Consider the following 14,894-nt stretch of genomic DNA (forward strand, 5'->3'; position numbering starts at 1 on the left):
AACCTGTTCCAGTGAGCAGTCTGGCCACCACATTGCACACTAGCTGCAGTTTCTAGACCCCATCCAAAGGCACACATGAAGCACTGATATCATCTGAAGTAGTTACATTCCGTAATTAGTAGCTCCTGCACTAATTATTTACTTTTTTGTTTTAATATAATTATTCATATTTACAAACACATTAAATACTCCTGAAACCAAAGTTGTAGGATACCCTACATACTAACCTCTCTCTCCTTAATCCCCTGCATTTCCCATCATCCCAGGAAAGCCTGCTATATACATTCTAACATCATAAGTAAGCTCCAGAGTAGTGGCTATAGCCCCAAGCAGCTGTCCGTCCCTGGCCAGTTTCTGCATCCCCAAATGCCACTCTCTCAGATTTAAGCATATCCTTAGACAATTCACAAGCCCAGTTGCCAGTTCTTAAAATGCAAACATAGAGGCTCCTTGATCTTCTACAAGGATAAAAGAGAGATGTAGTAGCACTTTACTCATCAAAAAATATAAAATGCATAAACTAGTAAAATAAATACAACAGAATTCTATAATGCACTATTAATTTAATATTATACTGCTGTAATGCTATTTATAGGCACCGGACAGATAAGAAAATGTAGAAGTCTACATTTTTTCATTAAGAAGGAACACACAGTAACATCATTCTCCACCACCCAGGGGAAAAAATCCCCCAGAAGGTGAGGAGTAGAAACCCGTGAGAGGGAATTTCTTTGAGCATCCAGTCTCTAAGCTGAATTGACTAGATAGCTACATTAGTCTCTGACTCTAAGACTTGTGAAATACCACAGCTATCCTAAATCATGTCATTTCCACAGCTAGACATTGCTATTTATCGAGACTTGCAAGGTGCCATTCTTTCCCATGGACCTGGCTGGTGTACCCTCTCAGGCCAAGTGGGCTGCAAGAGTACACTGACATAGAATCTGTGTGCCAGCACTGAATTAAATTTCCATATCGTTAATTAAAGTATTGACAATATATACACGACTAATATATTTTATTAAACAGATAATTAAATACACCTTTAATAAATGTAATATAGTTAATTATTAAACAAATTTAATAAACACAATCGGGATGAGTACCTGACAGAAGCACAAGACAGAAATGCAGGAGAACTCAGGATCGGAATGTGCGTGAGCATCTGACTGCTGAAATCCCACCCAGAGAAGATACAAGTGCAGGGAAAGGGAATCAAAGCATCCTCCAAACAACTGACTTCCCAGTCAAGGAGGAGTTGGTACATTTTGGAAAGAGTTTTCATTTAGGAGTTGACCAAATCTGTTTCCAATCTAGATGTTTCTGTCGCAAACCCCTTTTTAAATCTATTTTGAATGTTTCAAATAGCTGATAATATTGGAACCAATCCGCTATCCGTTCTCTTATCTCTTCCAAGCTTTTCAGCTTTAGTTCATATTATATTCCGGTAGTAGTTTTGGATCCAAATAAGGCTTTGCATGTATTACTACACCCCTTTTTATCAAATTATTAGAAGAGATAGTCTAGTCCCAGTCTCTTATTTGATAAAAATCTTTTATGGTTTTTTTGCGGCGTGGGCCTCTTGCAGGCATATTATGTGATGTTTTTGTTTTCCTAAAACATGTGCCACCTTATTTCTCTTTGCTTTTCGTTAAGTCCATTCACATTCCATGTGATAATTTTGAGATCCATACTTTATTATAAATTATGACACCTGACACATTAAGTCCTTTCACAGCTACTGAGTGAGCAGTGCTCAAAATTGGGATAGGAAAGCTACGCGCCACATGGCACCTGGAACCTGGGTTATGGGTGCCAAAACACAATGTGTAAATGCATTTCTTCCCTGCAGATCTCCCCGCTCGCTTTGTCCTTTTTTCTTACTTGGTGGAAGCTGCCTGGGTCTGGTTTTGTCTGAGCTCAGGCAGCGATTCTCGAGCCTCAGCAGCAGAGGGCAGCTCCTGGTGGCCGTGGGCAGCAAAGGGGGCAGCAGGATGCCAATGGCCTCGGCAAGAGGTGCTGGGGGTGCTGCCAAGGAAAGGAGCCGTTTGGGTTCAGAGCATCATTAGCACTGCAAATGTGGAGCTACTTGTTTGGCTGCTCCAAGTTCGTAAGCAGCTCTGGCAGCTTCTGCACTTCAGCATCAGCACCACCATGGCTCCGAAGAACCCCATGACTCTTTCAGCTCCTGCTGCCGGCTGCTCTCCCCTTCCTCCTATTCTCTCTCTGTCAAGTGAAGCTCCCCTCTCCCTCCCCTTCTTCCCCATCTTCAACGTGGGGAGAAGACTCTAAGGCCCGGCGGAATCAGCTGGCTTCCGCAGTATTGGAGAATAGAAAGAAGGGAACAGAATGAGGAAGCTTCACGCTGAAGTGCAGAAGCTTCTAGAGCTGCTTAAGAAGTTGGAGCAGCCAAATGAACAGCTCCACATTTGCAGCACTGATGGGGCTCTGAGTGGCTCCTCTCCTCGGCAGCATCTCATCAGCACTTCTCCTCAGCAGCAGATGCCGCCGACTGTGCCTCTGGCCGAGACCCTTCAAGAGTTGCTGCCTAGGATGTTTCGGCACCTGCATCTTCTGGTTCCGTGCTACCCTGTCAATCAGGCAGGGCAGTATAGCAGCAAGTGTATCTGTAATAGTTTCTTTCCACAGTGTCTTAAAGAAATCAGAGTGGCTTGCATAATATACAAAATGCAAATTTTACTTACCATTTACAGCAGATTCTTGGAAAACTAGGAACAAAAACTGTATCCATAATATGTTTCCCTTCCATTTTCTTGGCAGACTTGCTTGTTGTTAGATTCACCATGAATTCTGGATTCATTTCACTTAAAAAGAAAAAGAGTACTACATAAGATAAACAGAACATGGAAAGGGTTAAATGCAGCTAAGGCACATGCAAACTTCCGCAAGCCCCCTCCCCCCAAACTTTAATAAGGTATGTCTATTACTATCCAATCTAGCAACTGCACTTTCAAAAAATCTAATCAGCAGGTAAATTATTAGTCCCATATATTCAGATCTATACAAGCAGATACTAGATATCAAGAACAAGCCTAGTTTTATCAATTTGCCCAAGGCTTCTGTCTAGGTATCTTTAATGTTAGCTCTCTGGGCAAAGTGCAGACTTCAAAGCTCTTTGGGACTACAGTGCAAGACACATAACTATTCTACAAAGATTTCAACTATATCCTGCATATTGTATAATTCATGCTTAAGGAGTGCATTAAAGTTGTGCTCTAAGCAGCTGTTTTCTTCCCATTTTTAACTTTTGCTAAATATCTTCAAGATTTATGTGCATGAGATCACTATTATTTCTTCCTATCACCTCTCCTGCAAGGGAGCCTAGGAAAGCTTTTCTATTTCAGAGGACTTGCCCCTTCCAGGTAGATCTTCTCTCAACCTTTTATGTCCATACCAAAAAGTTTTATTTGTTTAATTTATGTGACTCATATTGCTGCAATTGAATAAATATTCCAGCCTTTTCTTACATTTTCTCCTATGTATACTATTTCTAAGGTTGCCATTTCCACCCTTAGACTTTGTCCTGTGCATTTAACAGTCCGGCTAAGACAAAAAATAAGAAAATGAAATATTTTGTGGCATGGGGAAAAAGTTATGAGGAAAAAACCATCAGCTTAATTTCTATATACCAGGCTGCTGCTAAATGCATAAGGACTAGGGCCAACCAAAGCAAAAGTCCACATTCGGAATCAAATTTGGGAAAAGATTAGATTAGCGATCTTGGTGAATGGAAATTACACAGTGGCCAAGAATGAAAATTAACAAAAATGACTGATTATCGACTTTAAAGTATTATTATGCTTAGGTGCAACCATCCAAATATCCAATGCAGCATAATTTTACTACACTGTTACTTGCCCAAGGCTTAGAGATAGCGGTATGTGATACAAACCTAAAATAATTCTATTTCTAAAGAGCGCGTTTTCTGACACCTTAAAGATTAATATCCTAGATGATCTAAATTAGCATATTTAGTTTACCTGTAATTAGTTTATTTTACCTTTATTTAGTTTTTGAAAAGCTAAAAACTTTTGAAATATCAGACCAAGCTTGACTGATACTGTATTTGCAATTGGTAGCCATAGTGAGAACAATATGAAATGAAGAAAAGTAAAGCTTGTTATAACTATGCTATTAACTACGCCAGTGGTTTTCAACCAGTGTGCCTTGGCATCCTGGGGTGCTTTGAATGATGGTTAATAATAATAAAATAATAATAATAATAAATTTATTATTTATACCCCGCCCAATGGCTGGGTTTCCCCAAACACACTGGGCAGCTCCCAACCAAATGTTAAAAACACAATACCGCATTAAACATTAAAAACTTCCCTAAACAGGGCTGCCTTCGGATGTCTTTGAAAAGTAAGATAGTTGCTTATTTCCTCCTCTAATGCCCTCTTGCATCTCTGCCTCCCAAAGGCTTGCACAGCTGTTTGTTGCAGCAGCCCTTGCTACAAGCTCCCCAGGCGAAGGGTCCTCTTGGGGTGGCCAGGGGGTGCTTCCCAGGCCCCTGTGGGGCAATGTGAGGAGGCCCCTCTCTTTGGGGCAGGTGAGAGGGCAGCAGCAGCAGCTGTCCAGAGGACTCCCCAGGAGAGGGAAGAGGAGAACACTCCACAAGGGAAGGTGTTTGAAAAGGGGTGAGGCTGGCAGCTCTGCAGGCAAGGGGTCAAATAAATGGGCTCCTGAGCCCCACTGGGGTGCCACAGAAAGAATGTAGTTGGTCAAGGGAGCAGTGGACTCAAATAGGTTGAAAACGACTGAACTATGCTATTAACTAGAAGCTGTCATCATGCGACAGTGGCCACACCCTGGGAATGGCTTCAACAGGCTGGCTAAACCAGGTGAGGGTACCCAATGGGTCTCAAACCCTCAGTGAGTTACAGACTTACCCTGCATGTGAAAACAGGATCCAGCAGATTGAGTGGACAAGACCAAGAGTGGGTCCAACGGTAGAGGGAAGTGAGGGGCAAATGAGGCTCATCAACCTGGGAAGGGAGCCCAACTAGGAGAAGGAAAATTCTGGTCCTAAGCCTCTGCCACCTTGTGGCTATACTCACGGTAAACCATGAGGCAAAATCCATACCTGCTGCCTCTTCGGGAGAATAAAAGGCTTAGGAGTAAACCCTACATAAATCCAGACAAGACAATCGGATGGCGTCTTGTACACCTCCTTCTGGCAACTGCTGCAGCCAAGCTGATGCCAAACATCTCGCTCTGCTTTCCTTTGGGCTGAGAGGGTCTTGTTACCTGGCACTCAACTGTGTAAGTGACCTTAAGGTGGTCATTCTTAAACAAAGCAATTTGAAAGAGTAACACTTTGCATTGACCAGAATAATACTTTGCATTGATGTGGACTGTAGACAACAAAAGTGTTAAGTTGTGGGTGAACATGTCAGACGACACAGCAATTCTTCAAACAGCTCTTGTTTATTCACAGGCCAGAACAGAACTGAACTGAAGGGTTCAGCCAGCCTGCTTATATAGAGCTCCAGTACAACGTAACTGTAACAACTTTCTAAAACTATCCAATCACTGAACGTCACTTTCGATTCCTTATTTGCATAACTAACTACAGTATCCCCTGCTGGCTCAGGGTGAGAACTTCAGTACATAACAAAAAGCTTATGTCATGAGCAAGAATAAATTTGTTTAGGGTGATATCCTACAACTTAATAAAAAGATTCCTTCCAGCAGCACCTTAGAGACCAACTAAGTTTGTTAGTGGTATGAGCTTTCGTGAGCATGCACACTTCTTCAGATACACATGAAAGCTCATACCAAGAACAAACTTAGTTGGTCTCTGGAAGGAATTTTTAAATTTTGTTTCGACTATGGCAGACCAACATGGCTTAACTATCTGTTATCCTACAACTTAGTTGAATATCACCCAGTCTTTAAGATGCCACAAAACTCTTTGTTTATTTTGCTGCCACACAAGCTACCCATCTGGAAATAGTTACATTTCTAAAACTGAAATTGTGCAACAAAACTATATTTATGTCACCTAACAAATAGCCACAGTCCTGAGAACCACAATTACTTATGTTCATACATTTCTCCAGTTGGACTCTTCCACCCTTTATAAGTCTCAATTACAGGAAATAGCTGTCACAATGAATATTCATCATACACAAATCCGTTTCAGTTTCATATATTTATATCACTATATCAATCAATCATACACTTTATCAAAGTCACAGCTAACCTTAGAAGACACAACAGAAAAACTGCAACATATAGGAAATATAATTAAAAATCTTATTTGTTGTTCTTTACTAAAACTTGTCAGAAATTCTAACAAGCTGTGCAATAGGTCTTCCAATTTGCTGTTTTACTTCTCTGTGGAAATATTAACAGCATTCTACAAGTCAAAAGTCTCACAGCTGTAGTAAAAGATTAAGGATAAGTACATTCCTTGTTTCTGCTGGTATTATGTACACAAAAGCAATACCATGCCTTTGCAGAATCAGTAACGCCCCTATGGTAGGCACTTCATTTACATACATTGAAATGCTCATTTTAAAATGCATACACACCTAGCCACAAGAGGCCTAAATTTAATAATGACCTGAATAAATCCTATCTCTTACACACCCATCCCAAAGGGGAAAAAACAAATGGAAACTTAGGCTTACAGGATGAGAGCAAAAGCTGGAAGGTATACGAGTCTAAATAAGTAACAGACAATTCTTACATTTAAATTAACTCCTACAACAAATTAAAGAAAATATTTGAAACATTACTTTCATTTACTTGCTACAACAAGCTTTTAATTTCTCCGCAACTAATCTTTCCATGTTTGATTTAAATCTCAACAGGTAAATTAAAACAGATTAATAAAGTGTATTTTGTGGCAAAGTTTCCCATCTAGAATTACATCAAAACAACCCATCACATTTGGGCTAAGAACAGGGACGCGGACTTATAAAAAATATTGGGGGGCCCCGGGAAAGCTCATGAATAATAAATAAGCTCATGAATATGCAAATAAAGTGGCGCCGCCTCCTCGTGAGCGAATAGGGGAGAGCGTGCTGCGCCTATTAATCAGCTCCGAAGGAAATTGGGTGGAGCTTTTGCTCGGGAGGGAGGGCAGGAGGCATGCAGGCCGACCCTGTGCATTTTGGGCTGGGGGAGGGCGGCGGTGGCGCTCTGCTGGAGGGGCGCCGGAGATTATTGGGGGGGGCAGAGCCCCCCCAAACGAATTTTTGAGGGGGCTCGGGCCCCCTCAAGCCCCATGGAGTCGGCGCCTATGGCTAAGAAGACTCTTGTGATTGGGGGGGGGGGGAGAATCCAATCTGATAAGGCAGCCATTGTTACCCATGAGGACACCAGAAGTGCAATGCTGCTGGTCCACAGCTCCATTTATTCCAATGCAAAAACTTTGAAATTCACACTATATTAATGAAAAAGGCAAGGGTGAAAAAGTAACAAATAGTTAATGTTTAAAAGTAAAGCAAGCAGGTTTAACATAATCTATCCACACAAATCCTCAATTCCCAAATCCCTACCTCCACCTTATTACTGCAGCAATGCAGGGCACAAGTCACTTGGCAAGATTCCTCCTCCCACGTCCCAGGAGAACCATGCCAGGCTTTCCCAAAATGGAAAGTGGGGGAGGGGAAGGAGAGAAGGAATAATATCCCATGTACTTGGATCATAGAAAGCAGGAGAGTTACCAAGGTCAATCACCAAAGCACACTTTGCTAACATAAGATGAACAATATGCCTCTGAACACAGAAAGATCACCAAGGAAAGTGTTGTTGCCACATGTTTAAACTTATAATTAGATGCTTTTGCAGCAGGCCAATCTTTCTAGCGTTTACCTGGAAATAAATAATCCCACTAAAATGATGGAGCAGCCTTCATTATTTATGCATTGTACAGCACAAGTTCCAATTATAGTATAGTATAGTATAGTATAGTATAGTATAGTATAGTATAGTATAGTATAGTATAGTATAGTATAGTATAGTACAGTGCTACCTCGGATTAAGTACTTAATTCGTTCTGGAGGTCTGTTCTTAACCTGAAACTGTTCTTAACCTGAAGCACTACTTTAGCTAATGGGGCCTCCTGCTGCCGCTGCGCCGCAGGAGCACGATTTCTGTTCTCATTCTGAAGCAAAGTTCTTAACCTGAAGCACTATTTCTGGGTTAGTGGAGTCTGTAACCTGAAGCGTATGTAACCCGAGGTACCACTGTATAGTATAGTATAGTATAGTATAGTATAGTATAGTATAGTATAGTATAGTATAGTCATACCTTGGGATAAATACGCTTCAGGATAAGTATTTTCGTGTTGCGCTCTGCGGCGACCTGGAAGTAATGGAGCGCGTTACTTCTGGGTTTCGCCGCTTGCGCATGTGCAGACAGTCAAAATGACGTCACGTGCATGCACGGAAGTGGCAAAACGCGATCCGCGCACGGGCAGTCACATCTTATGTTCTGTTCAGGATGCAAATGGGGCTCCGGAATGCATCCTGTTCACATCCTGAGGTACCACCGTATAGTATAGTATAGTATAGTATAGTATAGTATAGTATAGTATAGTATTTCACCTACAAAGTGTAGTTACAATCTATTAAGGTGTTATACTAACTCCAGTTATGAGTTGAAGGCTGCATATAAGTGTCAGTTTACAACTGATAATTCAGATAAAATGGTAATTTTGACTAGTCTGCCACCTAAATGCCATTTGCCAGAAATGCTACATTTTTATAAAATAAATTATATTCATCAATCCACCCAGGAGCAACAAGTTATTGCTTTCAGTTATCTTCCTGAAAATAAACTGCACTGCATATTTTTATAAAAATGATACATAAGGCTACTTATTGTTATTTTTATGTCCTTCCAATGCCCTGGATACTTTTAGGACTACACTCTCAATAATTTGGGGGGGAGGGGAGTGGGGTAAAAAATCAGGTAACCCTGCAGGTTAGAATAGAAACATTTTTCCTTGTCAAAACACAGAAATAAATCCCAATTTTGGCAGCAAAGCCTCCTGCTTTGTGGGTATGGATAGCTTCCAACTATTGTTTATGTCAGGGACACAACTGTTCTGCCCTCGTCTCAAGGATAACACTATCCCCCATCCAAGACAACATAATCAACCCACCTATGTTGGTGTGCATATGGCCCACATCCAAAACCAAAGAAATACTTCACATATTCAACAGAGGAATTACCACCTAGATTGTTGATGGCAGCTTCTTACAAGGTCTTTCTTTTGCGCCAACCTCTATATTACTCTGTTATAGATATTTTAAGGCCCTTTACTTCAGAATTCACAGGCAGTTTCTTTTGAAACACCCCAGCCTTTGGTTAGGATACAGGGCGCAGTCTGCCAACACAAAGTCCAAGAGTGTGATAAAATGCAATTACATCTTCCCAGCCTGAGCTTTTGATTCACAAGAATTGATACAGATCATTGTTCCCCACGTCATCTTAAAGAGGAGTTCTGTGAAACTCAATCGTTTACATAATCCTAAAATAGTCTAGCCAATATGATTCTATGATTCTATATGGTGTTTCCTGCTTGGCAGGGGGTTGGACTCGATGGTCCTTGTGGTCTATTCCAACTCTATGATTCTATATAATATGTAAGATACTGGTTTTGCTAGCCTATCACATTGGTGTACTGCACCCTTCCTTTAATGAGTTCAGGGACGCAGACACAAATGTAGGTTGCCATACTTTATCCTCACAACAAGCATGCCAGGCTGGTTAGGCCAGGGGGGAGTAATGGGCCCAAGGTCACCAGCTGAGTTTCAGAGCTGAGCAGGGATTTGAACTGTGACCCCTTGATTCCTGAGACCAGGAAGAAGGTGGGGTGGGGGAAATCCACACTTTTATCACCACTAATCCCTGCATAACTTGCACATAGCTCTGAAGACTTTTTAAAAGTTTGAAATAAATAATAATTGCTAAGAGATCTTGACCTATTTTAACCTATTTTAACAAGAATATTGTTGGAACACTTCCCCCTCAAGCTATTTATGCAATACCATTAGAGTACAGTGGTACCTCGGGTTACGTACTTAATTCGTTCCGGAGGTCTGTACTTCACCTGAAACTGTTCTTAACCAGAAGCACCACTTCAGCTAATGGGGCCTGCCGTGCTGCTGCACCACCGGAGCCCGATTTCTGTTCTCATCCTGAAGCAAAGTTCTTAACCTGAAGCACTATTTCTGGGTTAGCGGAGTCTGTAACCTGAAGTGTATGTAACTCGAGGTACCACTGTATCTGGACTTTACAAGGTGACAAAAATGGAGCTTAAACTCTGCGTTTAGACCCCAAAAAAGGAGAAGAACAAGTAAGACAAAGTTAATTATGCTGCACTTAGGTTTTATTTCAGCTGAAAGAGAGGAATACGTAGCCAAACACAGGGTTTCCACCTTTTAATCTGAAAAGGATTCCTATACTCTCTGCAGTCTTTGACAGGCAGGAATTCAACATGTGCAGCCTTCCCTTCCCAGGTGAAACTTTCCCAATTGCTCCACCTGTTGCATTTCTTCTTGGCTGCAAAGTTTGAAGGGAAGCAGGCAGCACGACATCCCTCCTTACTTCTGTTCCTATCAGAGTTTGTCCTCCCCGAAGGAAGGAAGATTAGAAGCAGGAGGAAAGGCGGCTACCAGCCTAGTCTTGGGGAGCAAAGGAAGACACATACCATGGAGCGAAACTGACAGGCAGAACTTCAAGGAGCCTGGAGACGCTGCCGGGACCGAGGAGCTTCGCGGGTCCGCGCGCTGCGCAGCAAGCCCCTTGCCGCGCCTCCGGCTTTGAGATCAATAAGCGAGGAAAGAAGGTCACCGCCTGACAGACAGCGATTCAACCAGTAGAGCTCCTCCTCTTCCCGCCCGGAGAGGTCGGCTGCGGAGGAGAGCTTCACTTGTTGAAGGTGCGCCTAGGAGACGCCGCCGCTGAAACGCACAAAGGAGCGCTGCAGAAAGAGGCCGAGCCGCACGCTGCGCTTCCGCCCAGGAAGGAGGTCGCGCACACCTGGCCGCCCCTTCGCCGGGCTCCGGACCTCCTCCTCCTCGCCGCCCGCCCGCCCGGGGCGCAGCTGCCAGTGGCCGCCTCCCGGGAGCTGGCCTGCCTGGCCCCCTCGGACTCTGCCCGGGCCGCCGCGGAGTGGCAGGTACCGGAAATGAGGTCGCCGTGTGCACAGCAGCCCACGTCCCCCGCCCCCCCCCGCCCGCACACACCTCCCGCCAGGGCCGCCTGCTATTGGGCCGCCAAGGCCAGGAGGGCGGGCCAAGCCAGCGGGCGGGGGCGGCGGGGGGGGGCGGCCGGGCAGGTCCGAAGCGCGCGAGGCGTTTGGTGGCGGGGCGAAGCCCGGAGGCAGCCAGGTCGGCGGGAGACGCGGCGCCCCCCAGGGCTCCGTTGTATTTGCCCTGTTCTGCTTGTGGGAATGTTCAGGGAGGCAGGAGAGGATCTAGTGTTGAATTAGATCCTTCCCAACTTGTGTTAACAAGTGCTACAATCTAGCAGAGTGACAGTCCCCCTTTGAAACTTACACAGCGGGCAGCGTTTTTGCCAGGCTTGTTTAAGCCTCTAAAATACGTTTCCTGCTAATTCCCCTTTTACTCCCCCCTAAAAAGAATAGAGGACCGAGGACGAGATGGCGGGACAGTGTTCTCGAAGCTGCTATCATGACTTTGACCAAACTGCGGGAGGCAGTGGAAGACAGGAGGGCCTGGCCTGCTCTGGTCCAGGGGGTCAGGAAGAGGCGGACAGGACCAAACACACACACACAAAGAATAGACACAACAGTCTTACATAAAAGTATAAAATAGTTTTCTAACTCATCCTGTTCACAAATGGATCCCAGAAGGCAGACTTAAGTTACAAAATATATGCACCTGGAATCTCTCCCATAAGGAGATAGTTCCTTTGAAGCCAGGAGAGCATCTCAGGAGGATGCTTCTTCAAGGGAAGCAAAAGGAAGATGAGAGAGATGTGGGGTCCTGCCCTGTGCTTTTCTTGTAACCAGCACAGGTGAGGTCACGCCCACCTCGGGTCACATGTGGAGAAAGTTTGTCCCAGCCCAGGAGGAAGCAGGAAGTTTATCTACTAGCTGGACAAACGTCCCTCCTCATGTCTAAACACATCCACGCTAGGAATGTTGTCTTTGACTGCTCTGTGTTTCACACCCCACAAATTCTGTTGTGTCGTGTTATTGTTATTTATTGCTTGTAGGCCACTTTGGGATTGGTTTAATGAAAAGCAGCATGGAAATATATAATCAATCAATCAAACCAAACCAAACCACCAACTCGGCAGGTGCATTTGCGGCAAAAGGGTTCATTTGGGCAGGTGCGAGGGTCTTCCAAACAGGGATGGCAAAATTGCTGCACCTGTAGAATGTCAACAGCTATGGGAAACACAGGTCTCCTCCTCCTTCTCCTCAGGAAACAAAAAGGAAGCAGCCGGCTTCAGGTGTGGGGAGAATGGCAGAGTTGGAAGGGACCCCAAGGGTCATATAGTCCAACCCTGAACGGCAAGACTCAGCCTAAATCATCCACAACAGGTGGCCACCCAACCTCTGCTTAAAAACCTCCAAGGAAGAAGAGTCCACAACCTCCCAAGGGAGACCATTCCACTGTGGAACAGCTCTTGCTGTCCAAAAGTTCTTCCTGGTGTTTAGGTGGAATCTTCTTTAACAGGGCATAGACTCCCATTGGAATTCAATGACTCTGTGTGCCATTCTTTTCAAGGTGCGCCATAACCAACTGGCTGCTTCCTCAGTTGGTGTGGGAAATGGCCTTCCTAACTTAAATTGAGTTACACTAGCAGCACCCAACCACTTTTGGTTTTTACCATTTTTGAAAGAAGAGCTGGCTGGCCATTGTCCCTAAAAGGAAATAAATAAAAGGAAGAGCTAGCTGGTCACTGTTGGAAATCAAATGTTGGACTAAGTAGACCTTAGTTTCTTAAGATTCTAAACATAAGGGGAGAAGAAGACATATACAGCATTTTAAAATTAATTAATTATTTTGTCGGGGGAGGGGGGCTGGAACGGATATATAGTACACCCAATGCCTGAGCCAAAAATCCACCTATATCTGTAATCAATAAATTTGTGGCCATTTCTAATCCAGATCATTGTCTGCTTAGAATCATAGAATCATAGAGTTGGAAGAGACCACAAGGGCCATCGAGTCCAACCCCCTGCCAAGCAGGAAACACCATCAGAGCACTCCTGACATATGGTTGTCAAGCCTCTGCTTAAAGACCTCCAAAGTAGGAGACTCCACCACACTCCTTGGCAGCAAATTCCACTGTCAAACAGCTCTTACTGTCAGGAAGTTCTTCCTAATGTTTGGGTGGAATCTTCTTTCTTGTAGTTTGGATCCATTGCTCCGTGTCCGCTTCTCTGGAGCAGCAGAAAACAACCTTTCTCCCTCCTCTATGTGACATCCTTTTATATATTTGAACATGGCTATCATATCACCCCTTAACCTCCTCTTCTCCAGGCTAAACATGCCCAGCTCCCTTAGCCGTTCCTCATAAGGCATCGTTTCCAGGCCTTTGACCATTTTGGTTGCCCTCCTCTGGACACGTTCCAGTTTGTCAGTGTCCTTCAGTTTGTCAGTGCTTGAGTTTTTAAATCACATCTTACACTTGGTCACTGCCTGTCAGGGTAGCATTGTGACTGGGCTTGCAAGAAACTAACTTTGTGGTGAGTTTCCCCACCTTTTCTCAGTAAGAAAATCACTGAGTTTATTAAAAATATTAATGGAAGCTAAATCTGGGTGCATAAAGATGAAGGCTAGGTGGTGATTCATTAGCATGGTATGCTGAAGGGGGGAGAGCTGGTGCCCCCCCCCCCCGCCTAGGAAACGGGAGCAGAGCCAGTAAATGAAGTGGGCGTGTACAACTCATCCTATGTAGTAAACGTCCCTGGAAAGTACCTTCAGGAAGATTCTATACTTTGGGAGAATTGTCCGAATACAGTGGTATCTCTGGATGTGAACGGGTTCTGTTTTGGAATAGAAAGACTGTGGCCTTGCTGATTATGCTGGATCCTTGGCAGCGCTTGATAGCATTGGCCATGGTAATCTTCAGGATATGCTCTCAGGAATGGAGGCACTCTGCCCACTCCCAGTGGTCCCACAAGGTGCTTGTGCTCCATGACATTTGTGGAATGGGGTCCCTCAAGGATCCCTTCTGTCCCCCATTTGTTCAACATGAAGCTGCTGAATGAGGCCATCAGAAGATGTGTGCCATCAATACCCCAATCACACCCAGAAGAAGCTTTTATGTGGTGTTTGAAAGCAATCACAGACTGGAAAAGGGTTAAGGGATTTAATTTTAATTTAATTAATTTAATTTAATTCTTAAGGAATATGTGTTCAATCACTTCTGGAAGGGGCTGTACCTTCCCTAAAAGACAAAGTGTGTGGTCTGGGAATGTTATTAGACTCCTCTTTATTTCTTGATAGTTACGTAGCCTTGGTGGCAAAAAGAATATCTCAGCTGAGGCTGATTCACTGCATGCAACTCCTGGGCTGACATAACCTAGCCACAGTTTTCCAGTGATGGTAACTTCAAGACTGGAGTACTGCAATGTGGTTTCGTGGGGCTTTTTTGTGTCAAAAACAAGCAAACAACCATCCAAAATATATAGTAGATGCAAGCAGCATTTGAGAGTCTCTTGTATAGATTAGAAGGCATGGTTTAAATTAAATAACCTGCTTTAAACAGCTTGAGTTTCCCCTCTCCCTCTGTCTTGACCATATATAAGCAGTCAGCAAGAGTTGATGATCATGTCGTCTTCTTTTTTTGCAATTCATCTTTATTGGTTTTTAACAACAGAAATGCTTTCTTAACTTAAGATCACAGTATAAAGTTTCAGTTTCTTGTTG

At 43.7% G+C, this 14,894-nt stretch overlaps 1 protein-coding gene across 1 annotated transcript in view; it reads right to left on the reverse strand.

Annotated features, from left to right (window-relative positions):
• The window catches only part of PPARA (peroxisome proliferator activated receptor alpha), a 31,640-nt gene extending 20,890 nt beyond the window's left edge, over positions 1 to 10,750 (reverse strand). Inside the window, exons 1-2 of the mRNA XM_083503455.1 lie at positions 10,688 to 10,750; positions 2,706 to 2,825 (exon numbers count right to left, since the gene is read on the reverse strand). The gene's annotated coding sequence lies outside the window, so the exon portion shown is untranslated. The remainder of the gene's footprint in view (positions 1 to 2,705; positions 2,826 to 10,687) is intronic.
• Positions 10,751 to 14,894: the final 4,144 nt, after the last annotated feature.

This window comes from Podarcis liolepis (genome assembly GCF_965112155.1).
Source record: "Podarcis liolepis genome assembly, chromosome: 5".
Taxonomy (NCBI): Eukaryota; Metazoa; Chordata; class Lepidosauria; order Squamata; family Lacertidae; genus Podarcis; species Podarcis liolepis.